This window comes from Muntiacus reevesi, chromosome 9 (assembly GCF_963930625.1).
Source record: "Muntiacus reevesi chromosome 9, mMunRee1.1, whole genome shotgun sequence".
In the NCBI taxonomy this organism is placed as follows: Eukaryota; Metazoa; Chordata; class Mammalia; order Artiodactyla; family Cervidae; genus Muntiacus; species Muntiacus reevesi.
Window position 1 is genome coordinate 80,946,202 of NC_089257.1, and position 19,019 is coordinate 80,965,220.

Here is a 19,019-nt window from a genome sequence, read left to right on the forward strand (position 1 = left end):
AATCTATTTCTCAGTTCCACTGTATAGTCACGAGGGATTTGATTTAGGTCGTACCTGAATGGTCTAGTGGTTTTCCCTGCTTTCTTCAGTTTAAGTCTGAATTTGGCAATAAGGAGTTCGTGATCTGAGCCACAGTTAGCTCCTGGTCAGCTCCTGGTCATGTTTTTGCTGACTGGTAGAGCTTCTCCATCTTTGACTGCAAAGAATATAATCAATCTGATTTCTGTGTTGACTATCTGGTGATGTCCATGTGTAGAGTCTTCTCTTGTGTTGTTGAAAGAGGGCATTTGCTATGACCAGTGTGTTCTCTTGGCAAAATTCTATTAGTCTTTGACCTGCTTCATTCCATACTCCAAGGCCAAATTTGCCTGTTACTCCAGGTGTTTCTTGACTTCCTACTTTTTCATTCCAGTCCCTATAATGAAAAGGACAGCTTTTTTGGGTGTTAGTTCTAAAAGGTCTTGTAGGTCTTCATAGAACCATTCAACTTCAGCTTCTTCAGCGTTACTAATTGGGGCATATGCTTGCATTACTGTGATATTGAATGGTTTGCCTTGGAAACAAACAGAGATCATTCTGTCATTTTTGAGATTGCATCCAAGTCATGCATTTTGGACTCTTTTGTTGACCATGATGGCTACTCCATTTCTTCTAAGAGATTTCTGCCCACAGTAGTAGATATAATGGTCATCTGAGTTAAATTATCTTAATAGTTTTGACCCAGTTTTCTTCTCTGTGGAATGGAATTAATTCCCATATTGCAGATTTGCATATAGATTACATGAAATAATTTATATAAAATCACCTCTACATAAAAGGCCCTGGGGAAGGGAATGGCAACCCACTCCAGTATTCTGTGGTCCATAGGGTCACATAGAGTTGGACACAAGTGAAGTGACTTCACACACACGTACATAAATGGAGTCAATAAATGTTAATTTCTTTAATTTTCCAACACTCAAGAACTTCTCTTGGAACTCTATTGCAATTATTTTTGTCCACACAAATACAATGAACTCAGATACTAATATACTGAAAACACTTTAAGATCTGGTCCTATTTTTTTTTTTTCAAGACTCATTTCATAACTTCTCTTGACAGTGTCTTTAATCCGACCAATCTGAGCTATGAATAACTTCAAAATACTCACGAATCTTTTGCCTCAAAAACACTACTTCCTCTTCCTCAAAAGTCTTATCGTGTCTTCTATTCTTTCTCTAATGGACTATTTATTGCTAGTCATTCAAAAATCAATTCAATGTCACCTTCTCCCAGAACCCTTGGCACCCTTCTGTTTTAACAGTATTCATCTCTGTGGCTCAGTGGTAAAGAATCTGCCTGCAATGCAGGAGACATGGATTTGATCCTTGGGTCAGGAAGATAATGACCCATGGAAAAGGAAATGGCAACCCACCACAGTACTCTTGCCTGGGAAATCCGATGGACAGAGGAACCTGGCGGGCTACAGTCCAAGAGGTTGCAAAGAGTCAGATATGACTTAGTGACTAAAAATAACAGAACAACTAATCCAATACAGCTGGTGTCCTTATAAGAAGGAAAAAAAAAAAAAAAAAAACTGAAAAAGTGAAACACAGCAAGAAGTCTAAATAAAGAATTTGAAGGAGATTTGAGAGATGTTACCTACAGACCACAGAATATCAAGGGTTGTTTTCAACACCGGAAGCTAAGAGAAAGGCATGGAACAGATACTGTCCTAGGCCCTTAAGAGAGAATATGGCCCTGATAATATCCTGATATGAGACATTTGAAACTGTACAATTCGCAGACATTGTTACATAGCCCTACAAAACTGATATACAGTGTGATAAGTACTACAAACACAGTTGCTGCTGGAAACTTTGGTATTAGCAGATATTATTTCAGTCATGTACATCACAGAAAAAAACCTCTGTTTCTTTCTGTTTTAATTTTGGTTACATTAAATTTTATAATTGCTAGAATTATTATTTCTTCTATTTACATAATATATAACTTAAATAATTTCAAACATCTTTTTCATCAGGAAAAATTATAATTCTGTAATAGGCAATTTTATCATCATTTTCTTATGTAAAAATAATATGCTTGAAAGAGTTAAGGAAAGTACTTCTGTAAGATCTACAAAACTGTAATGTTTAAATACCTTGAGAATAGGTGACAATGCTGAAATTTACCTAAGCTTCTGTGTAAATGTTCAAAAGTCTTAACCACAGCAAGTCTGGTGAACAGATCATTCTTGGTATGTTTACTTAATGGGACAACTCTGATCTCAGCAGAGAGAAATATCTTCAGTCCATTCATTGTGCTTCGCTTTGTGACAAGATGCAATCTGCCTTTCCTTAAGCTTCTTACCTTTAACAGTCTTTGGTGTTTATACTGAAGGAAAAATAATAGAAAATCGTTTGTGAAGGGCTATGCTAATCCATGCAAATAAAACAAAACTGATGTGCCTATCTGTGTGACCTTCAATCTTATGCTTAGAAGGGACCTATAAAAATTGTAGGTAGAAAAAAAAATTGTAGGTAGAGGTCTAACTTAGGAAAAACCCAACTATCAAATATAATTATTCTACTAATCTTTATTTCACAAAATGTCTTTGTAAGTCTCATTCTGTGTTTCTTAAATAGTGTTAGTAGAACCAATACTTCATCACTGGCAAAAACATTTAGAAAATTAAATAGGAAATTCTGATTTTATTCATAGTATTTTTATTTTTCACAGATTAATAATGACAACATGAAAAATTGACAATCTGGCAGACCATAGACATTCTTTAGCCCAGACTGTTCTTGTTAGATAACTTTTGTACTGTACAGTAAATTGCATGCCAGGATCTATTAATGTACTAATACATGGGGGAGAGATGTTTGTTTCCATTCTGCTTTCCTAACATAACACAAAATCTTAAACATTTCAATAGGCTATTTAATCCTTTTATATGTCCATGAATTGCTAGTTTTTATTTGTATCATTATACTTTGTGGTAAGAGGTTGATATCAAAATCCATTTGGAAAATACTTCTTAAGGTGTTAAAAGTTGGAAGACAGTTTAATATATAATCTAGGAACATTCTCTCAGGATCTCTAATTCCTGTACCAGCTACTACAATGCAAGTACAATAGTGTGGAAAAATACATAAAATATCCTGGAAACAGAATGAGGAGAGAGATCACAAACTGGGAGAATATTTTCAGAAATATACCTGACAAATGATTGTTATACAAAATGCACAGCCACAAAAATCCTCTTAAAACTCAAAAATAAGAAAACAAAAAATCCAATTGACAACTGGGCAAATAAATATGTTACCAAATAAGAGAAATAAGCATATGAAAATCTGGCCAATATTATATGTTATTTGTGAGTTACAAACTAAAACAATGAGATACCACTCAACATCTATTAGAATAAAAGTGAAAGTGAAGTCACTCAGTCATGTCCGACTCTCTGCGACCCCATGAACTGTAGCCTACCAAGCTCTTCAGTCCATGGAATTTTCCAGGCAAGAGTATCGGAGTGGGTTGCCATTTCCTTCTCCAGGAGATCTTCCTGACCCAGGGATCAAACCCAGGTCTCCAGCATTGCAGGCAGACGCTTTACCATCTGAGCCGAACAGTAAATATCAAAAACACTGACATCAAATGCTGACTAGGATATGGAACAAAAGAAGCTTTTATTCACTGCCAGTGGAAATTCAACATGGTACAACCACTTCGAAAGACAGTTTTTTCATTTTTGTATAAAAGTAAACATACTCACATGACATGACATGGGAATTGTAATCCTTGGTATTTACTGAAAAAAATGGAAAACTTTTATAAGGACCAAGCACACAAAGCTGCTTAGTGACGTTTACGGAAACTTTCCTCATAAGTGATGCACTTGGGAAGCAACCAAGATGCTCTTTAGCAGATGAATGGATGGATAAACCGTGTACATTCAGATAATAGAAAATTGAAAGTGAAATTGTTAGTCGCTCTGTCATGTCCAACCCTTTGTGACCCCAGAGGACTGTAGCCCACAAGGCTCCTTGCCATAGAGCTCTCCAGGCAAGGATACTGGGGTAGGTAGCCATATCCTTCTCCTGGGGATCTTCCGGACCCAGGGATCAAACCTGGGTCTCCTGCATTACAGACAGATTCTTTACCACTAAGCCACCGGGAAGACCTAATAGCATATAAGGCACCAATAAAAAGAATTGAACTATCAAGCCATGAAAAAGCATAGAGGATATATAAATACACATTGCCAAGTGGAAGAAGTAATCTTAAAAGTCTACATACGATAAGATTCCAACTATATAACCTTTTGGAAAAGGCAAAACTATGAGTTGGTAAAATGATCAGTGGTTTCCAGGAGTCAGGGAGGAAAGGAAAGATGAATAAGCAGAACACAGTGTTTTCAGGGGAGCAAAACTTTTCAGTATGATACCATTACAGTGCTTATGTATCATTATGCATTTGTCAAAACTCTTGGAATGTACAACACCAATACTGAAACCTTTGGATAGACTTTGGGTAGACTTTGTGTCAGTGTAGTTTCCTCAGTTTTAACAAATGTACCACTCTGGCATAGGATATTAAGGGTAAGTTATATTATTTTCAGTGTATCATGTTAACCACAACTAGATGATAAAAGACATCTAGTGTGTGTGTGTGTGTGTTTGTGTGTGAGTTGAGTTTTACTCTTTGTGACCCCATAGATTATAGCCTTCCAGACTCCTCTATTCATGGTATTCTCCAGGCAAGAATACTGTATATATCATTGCATATATCAATATGAATCTTCCCTTATTTTAAGTTTAAAAGAGTAAAAAAATTGAAAGTTCCTGAATGATCTTTCTTTTTTTTAAAAAATAGCAAAATGTTTACCCATTGTCTCTATTAATTTACAAATTCTTGAATAAAGTTGACTTTGAATATAAATAGATGAATTACACATGGTTCATAACTACAGCTAACTTTCTTGTACTACAGGGATAATACATGTGTAAAAATAATTATAATCTGGGTAAAAAGTGATAAATGCAGTAAGAATTATTTAAACAAATATTAAGTCATTTCAGAAATGAACATACTTTCAAGTGATTGAATCAAGTAAAGAGTAAATACATTTTTTAAATTATTCAATGACAAAAATGAATTTCCTTCCTCATTTCTTCATTCATTTATTTTTCCAGTGATTTGGGAAAGAACCCATTTAAAGATGGGACTTCCAAATTGAAATGTCTATACACAAACACTTTTCAAAGGGGTAGGCAGGCATATGAAAGTTATAAATGTAATCAGTTTTCCAGATCTTTGTATTCCTTACAATCTTTCTTCCTAAAATTGCTGTTCTTGAAAGAAAAAGTGACTTTACTCAAGTAACTGACTCTGTGACCCTGCGGACTCTAGCCCACCAAATTCCTCCATCCATGGGATTTTCAAGGCAAGAATGCTGGATGTGTGGCCATTTTCTTCTCCAGGGGATCTTCCTGACACAGGGATGAAGCTCAGGTCTCCCACATTGCAGGCAGTCTCTTCACCAGTGAACTGCCAGGGATCACTTCTAATGTGGAAGCCTCATTCATGGCGTCCCTGTCATAATCTCCTATGTGGCCCTTCATCAGAGATAAAGACCATCCTTAGAACATCCTTAACCTCATAAAAAAGGCACAAAGGCCAAGGGTTAAAAGATACCTGAAACACTAAATAAAAGGACAAAACTCTAACACACTTATATTTGTAACTAAGGCTGAGAACTTGGCCTCTGGGCACTGTGCCAAACTGAATCTCGGAGACAAAGCTTTAGGTGAAGGAGGAAAGAATAACTTTAGTGATTTGCCAGTCAAATCAGACTCCTGCCAGGGGTATTTGGTGAGGAATTTTATAACCATTGTTCAAGGGCAGAGTTGCTTATAAGGATCTGGATGCACGCAGGGTCTGCACTTCTTTAATCTGGCCTCAGGTAGTCTGATGAATTTCTGTGGCTCCTTTAATCTGGCTTCAGATGATGTCTTAAAGATTTCCTCAGTTCAGTTCATTCAGTCAGTCATGTCTGACTCTTTGCAACCCAGTGGACTGCATCATGCCAGGCTTCCCTGTCGATCACCAGTTCCCGGAGCTTGTTTAAACTCACGTTCATCGAATTGGTGATACCATCCAACCATCTCATTCTCTATTGTCTGCTTTTCCTCCTGCCTTCAATCTTTCCCAGCATCAGGGTCTTTTCCAATGAGTCAGTTCTTCACATCAGGTGCCAAAGTATTGGAGTTTCAGCTTCAGGATCAGTCCTTATAATGAATATTCAGGACTGATTTGCTTTAGGATTGACTGGTTTGATCTCCTTGCAGGCCAAGGGACTCTCAAGAGTCTTCTCCAACACCACAGTTCAAAAACATCAATTCTTCAGTTCTCAGTTTTCTTTATAGTCCGAATCTCACATCCATATATGACTACTGGAAATACCGTAGATTTGACTAGATGGACCTTTGTTGGCTAAGCAATGTCTCTGTTTTTTAACATACTGTATAGGTTGGCCATAGCTTTTCTTCCAAGGAGCAGGCATCTTTTAATTTCATGGATGCTGTCACCATCTGCAGTAATTTTGGAGCCCAAGAAAATAAAGTCCCTCACTGTTTCCATTATTTCCCCTTTTATTTGCTATGAAGTGATGAGACAAGAAGCCATGATCTTAGTTTTCTAAATGTTGAGTTTTAAGCTAACTTCCACTTTCATCCTCTTTCACTTTCTCTTTCACTTTTCATCAAGAGCGTCTTCAGTTCTTCTTTGCTTTCTACCATAAGGGTGGTGTCATCTGCATATCTGAGGTTATTGATCTTTCTCCCGGCAATCTTGATTCCAACAGTGCTTCATCGAGCCCAACATTTCTCATGATGTACTCTGCATAGAAATTAAATAAACAAGGTGACAATATACAGCCTTGAAGCACTCCTCTCCCAATTTGGAACCAGTGTGTTGTTCCATGTTTGGTTCTAACTGTTGCTTCTAGATAGGCAAACAGATTTCTCAGGAGGTAGGTAAGGTGGTCTGGTATTCCCATCTCTTTGAGAATCTTCCACAGTTTGTTGTGATCCACACAGTCAAAGGCTTTAGCATCGTCAATAAAGCAGAAGTAGATATTTTTCTGGAACTCTCTTGCTTTTTCAATGATCAAATGGATGTTGGCAATTTTATCTCTGAAAAGTTCCTCTGGTTCCTTTATTCTGGAATGAGGAATGCTAACATCTTCCAGTTTGGTGGTGGTGTGTGGGGGGGGTTTGGTCTGGAAAGAGCTCAAAGGTATTGTTATGTATATTCCTTGAATCTGGAAATAGGGCCCTGATCCAAGGCTGCACTATTGTTTCTTGGCTGCTGCTCCCTCGACTCTGCATTCCTTCTCTTCCCTGGTTAGCAACTCTCTGTCCCTGCCCTTTGGAACTCAGGGAAGGTCATGGAGGCTGAAACCAATTCCCCACAGACTGGAAACGAGGGACAGAGAAAGGCTTCTGTGCCCAGGAGCCCCACAGCGGCCTGCTCGGTTTCAGGTAGAGGGTCTGGCTGGTGTCTCTACCCTCATGGTGTTCAAGGATCAACTATAACCTGTGGACTGTATTATGTTTACTTCAGTGTTTTTAATCCTTTATGTATAGAGTCTGCATTTAGTGCCTGAAATGGGATTCTGCTCAGTTTCATAACACTGCTTTTCAAATCTTATTTTTAAATAAAAATAAAGGACAATCAAACTGAGTCTTTTGCTAATAAATTAAAAAAATTATTTTGATTATACCTAACTATTTCTCTAATGTAACTTAGAAAGGGTTCAAAGTAATAAGTAGCTTTGTTGAAACAATTCAATTCCTATCTGTTTTATATGTGGACAAGTTTTTATGTATATTTAAAAAGTGGAAACAAGCCACACCCATCTCATTAAGAGACATAATTCAAATAACATTTTAGAGCTTATTTTCAACACAGATCTTGTGTATTTATTTTATTTGCTATGATAAATAATAAGTATAATGATAACTAAATCCAGACAAAAAAGATTTTTACATTCCAAGTCTTATGTTCAGGAAAATTTTTAAATTTTATTTTATAACAAACTTTTTTGCAGAATAATATTATAGGATAGTCATAAAATATTTTCAGGTATGAATAAAAGAGTATGGAATTCCTAGAATGCTGAGGAGTCATTGTCTAGGCTGAAAGTGAAAGTGAAAGTCGCTCAGTTGCATTGGACTCTTTGTGACCCCGTGGACCATACAGTCCATGGAATTCTCCAGGCCAGAACACTGGAATGGGTAGTCTTTCCCTTCTCCAGAGGATCTTCCCAACCCAGGGATCGAAACCAAGTCTCCCCCACTGCAGACAGATTCCTTACCAGCTGAACCACAAGGGAAGCCCAAGAATACTGGAGTGGGTAGCCTATCCCTTCTCTAGCAGATCTCCCTCACCCAGGAATCAAACTGGGGTTTCCTGCACTGCAGGTGGATTCTTTACCAACTGATCATGTCTAGGCTAGTGCTACCCAATAGATGTATAATATGAGTCACTTGTGTAATTTCACATTTTCTTGTAACCAACCATATTAAAAGAAAAAAAAAAAAAAAAACTAAGAAAAAAATAGATGAAATTGACTTTAATAACATATAGACTTTTATAAACTATTCAAAATATCTTCTTATTGTGTAACATGCAATCAATATTAAAATATGTCTTTGAAATCAGTGTGTATTTTATATTTATAGATCATCTCAATTTTGGAACAGCCATATTTCAGAACCCCAATAGGGCACTACTGTTGGTAGTGGCTACCTTACTGGACAGCTTAGGTCTAGGCCAGTGTTTCCTAAATTTTATTCACATACATGTCACTCCTATAATTTTTCATATCTCTGTGTTATAATACATTTTATGATTTTTTGCCATTTTCACCTAATTACATTTATTGTATTGATAGTATCTTTCTCTGAATTGATTATCATGTTATTTAAATTTATATGTATTGATTTTAAAAAGTATATCTTTTTTTATTTGTTTGATATAGGCATTAACAATAAAGCAAATATAGTTTAAAATATCATTACATTTTTTAACTTATATGTTGAGTATAAAGAATAAACAAATGAATTATACTAAAACAGAAACAGAAACACAGAGACCAGATTAGTGCTACTAGTGGGGAGAAAGGTGGGGAAATGACTTGATAAGAGAAGGGGATTAAGAGGTACAAACTGAGGCATAAAATAAATAAGATATAAGGATGTAAAGTACAGCACAGGGACCATAACCAATATGTATAATAAATTTAAATGGAGTACAATTTGTAAAAATATTGATTCATTATGTTGTAAACTAATGTACATTATTTTGAAACTAAATCAAATACACTTTAATGTTTAAAAATGTTACATTTCAGATAGATATTTTTGCCTAATAAACAGACTGAGGCTAGCTTCTCTGATGGAAAGACTGATAAAAATTTTTTTAAAAAATATAAAATACATGAAAACTTTATAAAATAATCAGGATTAAAGAGAAAAAGAAGAAACTTCTCACTGCAGTCTAGTTCAACGTCACTGCACCACCTGAAGTCACCCTGACACCATCAGCATGAGGTCTCACCCCAAGATTTAAACACTGAGAACATTTGCCAGTACCCAGTAGAGAACATAGGATCAGACTATATTTCATAACTTACTTAGTATTCTATATTTTTAGTGGGGCTTCTCTGGTGGCTCATTGAGTAAAGAACCTGCCTGCCAATGCAGGAGACACAGATTCAACCCCTGAATTGGGAAGACCCCCCGGAGGAGGCAATGGCAACCCACTTCAGTATTCTTGCCTGGGAAAGCCCATAGATAGGGGAAATCCCATAGATAAGCTGCCACGTTTGCAGACTATAGCCCATGGGGTCACAGAGCGTCAGACAGAACTTAGTGGCTGAGCATGCAGGGTTACTTTAGCTGCTCTAATTTGATTTTACATAAAGGATTAAAATCTCAGAACACTTTTCATCATGTGATTTTTTTCAGTATTTCTTTGTTTTAGTGAACTTTATTGTATTATGTGACTCTTCAGCCTCTCCAATGATCTGAGATACTGTGACAGAGAGGAGCTAAGGATTCTGATTTTTTTTTAATATTAATAACACCTATAGAAGAGAATATATCTTTTTCTTTTCTTTTTTTAAGTTGCACATAAGTCACAGAGAAGGCTCAAGAAAGATATAGAATAAGAGGTTTGGAAAATGACTCATGTCTACTTACCTGCAGGTGATCAGATGCCGAAGGCACAGACTTGTGTTCTTTCTGGTTACCTTAAATGACAGTGGCCCAGTGTCACACGCATGTGTGTGTGTGCCTAGCCCTCAGTCACATCTGACTCTTTGTGACCCCATGGACTGTGACCCACCAGGCTTCTCTGTAGATGGGCATTCTCCAGGCAGTGGGTTGCCATGCCCTCTTCCAAGGGATCTTTCCAACTCAGGGATTGAATCCAGGTCTCCCACATCACAGGCAGATTATTTATCATCTGAGCTACCAGGCAAGTCCAAGAATACTGGACTGGGTGTCCCTTCTCCAGTGGATCTTCCTGACCCAGGAATTGGACTGGGGTCTCTTGCATTGCAGGTGGATTCTTAGCTGCCTCAATAGGCAGCTATCCAGGAAGCCCCCCAGAGCTAAATACCATGTAACATTAAAATAAAATAGTTCAAGCATATTTATATCTGTCAAAAAACAACTTCTAGGCTCCTAAGTACTTATTACTTTGAATAATTTTCCTAGCATCTCAAATATCATCTGTGATTAAGGAACATGAATATTTTCCCTGGTAATCAAATGTAGTTACAAATAATATAGTATTTTCCACTGACAACATTATTTTATTATGACTTAACTGTTACATAAATATACTTGTGGAAATTTATAACTCCGTAGTTTTATGTCAGATGATAAATAATTATGTTATTAACATTAGAGGCAGTTCCATAAGATCCTTCAGGAAACTGTCTCCAATAGAATGCAAATATACTTATCTCTAGTATATGAGGCCTCCAATGTACCTAGTACCAAAAGACTCTCCAAAATACGTTTTAGATGAATGACCAATTCCCTTCCCATTGGTAGGCCTTTGAAATAAAACACTTACAGTGCAATAAAAAAAAATCCCCAAGGTATAAAAATTTATGTGTTTTATAATTTCTGAACTAAAATAAATGCAGAGATGAATTGTATGAAATGATAACAATAGTGCCATGCATCTGGGGGGGGTGGGGTTTGCATAACTTTATTTTCCACTCTCTTGCAATTAAATTGAATTATTTTTTATTTTGAAATAATATATACTTTTAAAAGACTAACCTGTTGTCAAAGAGGATGCAATTTGAATTACTTCAAGAACCTGAGAGCTTACTACCTGGCAAACATTACTCCATATTGGTAATATCCCCATCACTGTCATCTAACTTCTTTCTTCATTGTTTCCCTGCCAGATGTATCTGTTGAATTGGGTTTCAAATGTTTATAAGCAAACTTTCTTGATGTCCAAGGTATGCCTGTAATAACCAAAGTATTTCTGAAACCTACATTAGTTAATTCCTTATTTAGCGGACAATTCATCAGTATTTGGGACTTCCCAAATACTGGATCTCAAAGAGTTGAACATGACTGAGCACTCACACAACAGTACTCAAGAGCATTTCAGTTTCCTAAAATAACCCACTTGAGCTCTCCTAGTCTAACGCAGATCCCAAACATTTCTGTTTTAAAAGAGAATTGTGCTTTGAGCATACTTCTTTTCCTATGTATACTTGCTTAAAGTCTTCAAGTAGTCCTAGAAATTTTCAGTGCTTGGTATCCTCTTAATCCTTCCCCACCTTCTCCTATTGTTTGGTCAAATGTGACTATTCTCTGGGAAATTTCACAAGAATTTTGTGCTAGATGACAAACTATACCTCTGCTTTTATTTCTAACTCTGTCTCTCACCTGTCTACATCTATCTTTATCTATCTAGTTACACACATATATGTGAGTGTATAATACACATTAAATATATAAAGTCATATTTTCTAAAAAACTGGCAAGCAAAGATAATGAAGTAAAAATTACCTGCAAAACTAAAATCAAGTGATAATCATTAAATTATTAAGAGAGAAAGAGAACATAAAGGTGATGGGAAAGCATTCATACACATGAATCACATCTACTGAAGGAGCTTAATTTTAAAAAAGTCTTCAAGGAAGAAGCTAATGTTTGTAGAGTATTTATTGTGTGGTAAGTATTACAAGGTTTGTGGGTTCACATGTAGTCTAAGTAATAAAATTTGTCTTCCGGTAGCTAACTTTTTAAAAAGATTTAGTGGTTAAATTGTGTAAGTTTGAGATTCCAATAAATTTATTTCTCTGAAAAGCCTTTTATCTATTACAGTTCATTACTAGAAATTTTAAGCTTATAAGTGAAAAACCAGGATCAGGGAATGAGCAGTTTAATATTTAAAAATCTTTGTTCTCTCTGGCTAATGATCCTTTTTTGTTTGTCTCTAATGACCTGGATCTAAATCGTCTCTAACCTTCTTCTCTTTATCTTGCTGAGAAGGGCAATGGCATCACAGCGATTAAAGTCTAAATGACTTATTAAAAACTTCCCACTTTTATAACATATAACATCAAGTAAATAGCTTTTATTCTAACAGAATCCTATCCCTCATTTTTTGTGGAGGTTTGACTATTTTCAAACCTACAAGAAAGTAAAATGAACATCCATATAAATATGCACTTAGATCAGAAGTCTGCAAACTACAGTTTCAAGGAAAATTCCAGCTTGTAAGCTGTTTTTGTAAGTAGTTTTCAGAACAAAGCTATTTCCATTCACACGTATTTTTTTGTTGGCTGTTTCTGCACTAAATGGCAGTATAGTAGTTGTAACAGAGATCATATGGACCACAGATGCTAAAATATTTACTGACTGCCCTTTCAGAGACAAGTTTGTCAAGCCTTGATTTAGAGTCACTGATTACTAACATTTTGTTATATTCACTTTGTCTCAACCTACATATAGCTTGATAGATATTAATAGATAGATACATACATACATTGTTGTCCAGTCACTCGGTCATGTCCAACTCTTTGCAGCCCCACGGACTGCAGCATGCCTGGCTTCCCTGTCCTTCACCGCCTCCTGGAGCTTGCTCAGACTCATGTCCGTAGAGTCGGTGATGCCACCCAAGCATCTCGCCCTCTGTTGTCCTATTCGCCTCCTGCCCTCAATCTTTCCCAGCGTCAGGGTCTTTCCCTATGAGTCGTCAAACGGTGATGTAGGGAAAGAGCAGAGTATCCACGATGGTGTGGTCAGGCTCTCGCACCCCACGGCCTCTCACGCTCGCTGCACGTTTTGTTAAGGATGGTTTTGTAACAGCTGAGATCACCTACAGCACTGTGCATGCGGGTCACGGGGTGCTTGTTGGTCACGGGGCTTTGCGCGGTGCGCCTCTTTGAGCCTCGCCGTGAAAGCCCTGGCAGCTGCTGCATTAGGGCCACACTGGAGCAACATCATGGTTCGGTTAGATGAGGTCATGTTACGGTTATGTTGTGGCTGCTGCCGTGACTGCTGCGTCGGCCAGAAGAGAAGAAACGTGTCTGCAATTCCTATGGCTCCTCGAGTCTCCTTCCAGCCTCTGAGGTCGGTGCTTTGCCTACCCTGGCTTCAATGAACAGTGCAGACAGTGTGAACAGGATCAGCAACACAGCTGGTGTAGTCAGCAGGGTGAAGAGCAGCGCCGGTGGCCAAGTATTGGCCATACATACATATGCACGTACATTCACACATATACACATATATGCTTTTTTTTTCCCCCCGAGCCATTTGAAGATAAGTGGCTTAAGTTATGACACTACAACGTGTTATAAGAACAAGGGCAATCTCCTACATGGTCACATTATAACGCTCAAGACATTTTAACAGTGGTACAATAATGTATGTAATATTTGATCCATATTCAAATATCTCCAATTTTCCCAATTCAGCATTCAAGGAAGGATCATGCAGTACATTTGGTATCATAGTTCTTGAGACTCCTTTATTCTATGTGCCTTTTATCTTTTATGACATTCACAGTTTTACAAAGGCCAAGACAATCTAATGATTTTGATTTATGTGATGGTTTGTTCTTGAATATATTAAATATATTGGTAGAAACATTACACAGGAAATGATGCATACCTCCCATTTCATCATCAAAAGGTCTAATGATGCCAGTTTGCCTTATTAATATTACTGGTGAGTTTGACTTACTCTGATAAGATGGGATGTGTCAGACATCCTTTCTAAAGGCATACTTTGTCATTGATGAGTAGTGTGTATCTTGAAACTGTGTGAATCCCTTCATCACAATTTTATGTTAGATTTTTTATCCATGGATGATATTTACCTGAATAAATTATTATATTGGAAAACACAAAATGAAAATTTTCTTATTCCATAGTTCCTTCTACAATTGGGGCTTCCCTGATAGCTCAGTTGGTAAAGTATGCACCTGCAATGCAGGAAACCCTGGGTTGATTCCTGGGTCAGGAAGATCCCCTGGAGAAGGGATAGGCTATCCACTCCAATATTCTTGGGCTTTCCTTGTGGCTCAGCTGGTAAAGAATCCACCTGCTATGCAGGAGACCTGGGTTCAATCCCTGGGTTGGGAAGATCCCCTGGAGAAGGGAAAAGCTACCCACTGTAGCATCTGGCTTAGAGAATTCCACGGGGTCACGAAGAGTCAAACATGACTGAGTGACTTTCACTTCTATAGTTATTACTTTGCATGTCCTTTGTAAAGACAGAAGATTGTATGCTTAAAAATATCATTATAGATTCATGCAGATTTTTTATTTATGCAGTATGAAAGTATACATTACATGTCATTTACTTAATAATAACAAAACGTTTTCTTGTGATGAGGACTTTTAAAATATATCCTCCTAGCAACTTTCAAATACATCTCCTGTATGTTCTGCTATGCAATATTATTCATCTGTAGTCACCATGCTGGTTTTCCTAGTGGCCCAGACAGTAAAGGGCTTCCCTGGAGGCTCAACTGGTAAAGACTCTGCCTGCAATGTGGGAGACCTGGGTTCTATCCCTGGGTTGGGAAGAGCCCCTGGAGAAGGGAAGGGCTTCCTGCTGAAGTATTCTGGCTTAGAGAATTCCATGGACTGTTTTGTCCAAGGGATAGCAAAGAGTCAGACAGTACTGGACAACTTTCACTTTCAGACAGTAAAGAATCTGCCTGCAATGGGGGAGATTCAGGTCCGATCCCCGGGTCAGTAAGGTACCCTGGAGAAGTAAATAGCTACCCACTCCATTATTCTTGCCTGGAGAGTTCCATAGACAGAGGAGCATGGCAGGCTATAGTCCATGGGGTCACAAAGAGTCAGATATGACGATTTCACTTTACTTTCATTCACCATTCTGTACATTACATCCCAGATGATTTTATTTTTTGACGTACCTCACACATTTCATCCACCCCTGCCTCTGACAGCAACCAGTTTGTTCTCTGTACCTATGAACATGGATGTCATTGTTGTTAAACAAATACTCTATGATGCCACTTAAATGTGGCATCATACACTATTTGTCTTTCTTCATCTGATTTATTTTACTTAGCATAATGCTCTTAAGGTCCACCCATGTTGTAAATGGTGTGATTTCATTATTTCTTGAAGGCTGAATAATACTCTGTTGCAGTGTGTGTGTGTATATATATAACGTTCTCTTCATCCATTCACCCATTAATAGTGTTGTTTCTATATATTTGCTATAGTGCACTTGTATCTTTGCAAGTTAGCATTTTTGTTTTCTTCAAATAAATACCCAGAAGTGGAATTGCTGAATCATACATAGCTCTCTTTTTAACTTTTTCAGGAAGCTACACACTGTTTTACATAGAGCTGTACAAATTTCCATTCACATCAGTTGTGCACAAGGGCTCCCTCTCCTCCATGTTCTCACCAACACTTGTTATTTCCTATCTTTTTAATAATAGCCATTTTGACAGATGTGAAGTGATATCTCACTGTGGCTTTGAATTGCATTTCCTTGAGGACTAGTGATGTCGAGCATTCATAGACCTGATGGTGATCTGTATGTCTTCTTTGCAAAAATATCTGTCCAGACAGAAGGTCTGGATAGATATTTCTTTAGTCAAATTATTGTTGTTATTTTTCTCTTTAATTGTATGAGTTCTTTATATAATTTTGGATATTAACCCTTTATGAGATATATGATTTGTAAATATTTTCCCCATTTAGTAGGTTGCCTTTTCATTTTTGTCAATGGTTTCCTTTACTGTGTAGAATCTTTTTAATTTAATGTAGTTGTACTTGTTTACTTTTGTTTTACTTGTCTTTGTTTTTGAGATCAAATCCAAGGAATCACCACCAAGAATCTTACCACTCATGTTTTCTTGTATGAGTTCAAATGGTTTCAGGTCTTATGTTCAAGTCTTTGACCTATCTTGGCTTAACTGTTGTATATGATATAAGATATCCATCCAGTTTTATTATTTTGCAGACTGCTGTCCAGCTTTCCCCATCACAATTTACGGAAGAGATTGTTCTTTCCTCATTGAATATTTTTGACTCCTTTGTAATAAATTAATCATCCATGTATGTATGGGTTTATTTCTGGAATCTACTCTGTTCCATTTATTTTTCTTTCTGTTTTTATTTCAATGCCATACATTTTTTATTTTTATTATTTTTATCTTTTTTGCATTTTATTTATTATTTTAATTAATTTATTTTAATTGGAGGCTAATTACTTTACAATATTGTAGTGGCTTTTGCCATACATTGATATGAATCAGCCATGGATTTACATGTGTCCCCCATCCTGAACCCCTCTCCCACCTCCCTCCCCATCCCATCCCTCTGGGTCATCCCAGTGCACCAGCCCTGAGCACCCTGTCTCATGCATCAAACCTGGACTCGTGATCTGTTTCACATATGATAATATACATGTTTCAATGCTATTCTTTCAGATCATCCCACCTTTGCCTTCTCCCACAGAGTCCAAAAGACTGTTCTATTCATCTGTGTCTCTTTTTCTGTCTCGTGTATAGGGTTATCATTACCATCTTTCTAAATTCCATATATACATTTTTTAATAGTTGAATTTTGTCAGAGGTTATTGGAAACCTTTTCAAATCAGCTACCTTGTTCATTTGTCTTCTCCATTCATTATGTCTTTGAATTCTAAGACAACAAAGTATTCTAGGCTAAGTTTTAATTCCTTTCTCCTAAACTTGTCTTCCATTCCTCCAAAGATTCCTAGTTTTAGTGAGAAAGTTTTGTAGACACCAACATCTAGTTTGAGGTGTGTTCATTACTACTGGGGATTTAAACAAAAACTAAAAAGTTTTTATTTCTGATCATTTTTTCTTAATGATCGATTCTCACTTGTAATTCAAATCAAATGATCTATGGTTCTTTCTGATCTTTCTTCATTCTGTATTGTGATCTCCCCTTTCTTATATTGAGAATTTTGATTCTCAAAAATTCAATATATTTACTTATTTGGTTTACCTTACCAGGTAGTCAAAATAGATTCACAATCATGATATCTATGACATTGCAAAAAGTGACTTTATTCTGTGAAGTTCAAGGCTGATTTTGCAGCTACTTTTGTGCTTAGAACATATTTCACTGAGTCTTTACAGTCAGAGGGGCTTCCCTGGTGGCTCAAATGGGAAAGAATCTGCCTGCAATACAGGAGGCCCTTGTTCAATCCCTGGGTCAGGAAGATCCCCTGGAGAGGAAATGGCAACTCACCCCAGTATCCTTGCCTGGTGAATTCGATGGACAGAGAAGTCTGGTGAGCTACAATCCATGGGTCATAAAGAATCAGGCACGACTGAGCAAGTAACCCTTTCCCTTTCACCTTGCAGTCAGAGGACTCTTTTCAAAAGTTATTTGAGTTAATTCTTTACTTTCCGTGTGATTACATTACTAATTTGATATTGAGTTTAACTTGCTTCTGTTAATATACAATATTAGAATTTGCTTTATCCTTATTTTAAATTTAAACTGATTTCCTAAAAATGTAAAACATGTACATAGTTCAAAGGGTTTCAAAACTTTAAAATATACATGCCATGAAGTCTTTTTCTCACATATATTCCTTCCATGTCAGCCACACATTTCTGTATGTGAGCATTTTTATTGGTTTGTGATTTACTAGTCTGTTTCTTTAAAAAGAAATAAGAAAAAAAAAAACGTGTTTTCCCTTTATTTCTAAAATAAAATCAGCTTATTATAAATAAACTTTTTAATCTGTTTATCACAATAATATATCCTGGAAATAACTCCACATTAGTTTGCATTTTTTAAAAATATCTTTTTCTCTAGTTACATAAAACTCTAACTTTGAATGGACCATAGTCTATTCAACAAGTTTCCTATGAATGGGAATTGAGGTCAACTTCAACATGTGCTGCTGCAAATAATGGTGTAATAATAAATTAGTGTGTATCAGATTTATACATTTGAAAAACAGTTCTAGAAGGGTGTCTATGAGCTGAAAAGGTAAATGTTTTGTTAGACTTCATCATATTTCTCTCTATATTGTCTAACAAAATGTAAAATATCTTTCTCCAAATCTTCACTACTGTGTTGATTTGTTTTTAAATTTTTGTCAGTCTTATAGGTGAGAATTGATACCTCAGTATCATAATAAGTAAATTTTTGAACATCTTTTGTATGATAAAATCACTTTTAAAGTTCATATTGAAGAATTATATATGTATATAATATAGATTAGGGTATATACATAAATCTCAATTGTCCATTTTTGTGTCACTCATATTTTATAGCCTTATCAAATCCACTTACTAATTTTAGTAGTTTATTTAGGTCCCTTAATATTTTCAATACAAATAATCATAGCATCTATCTATAAAGAGAATTTAACGTCTTCCTTTAAAACTATTATAAATTTTGTTATTTTTCATTGCCCTTTGTTGAATAGATGTAGTGGGAATGAAAATAG

At 36.4% G+C, this 19,019-nt stretch overlaps 1 protein-coding gene across 1 annotated transcript in view; it reads left to right on the plus strand.

The window, feature by feature from the left end:
- The window catches only part of CNTN5 (contactin 5), a 1,527,443-nt gene that overhangs the window by 883,879 nt on the left and 624,545 nt on the right, over positions 1-19,019 (plus strand). The gene's annotated exons all lie outside the window — the stretch shown is intronic.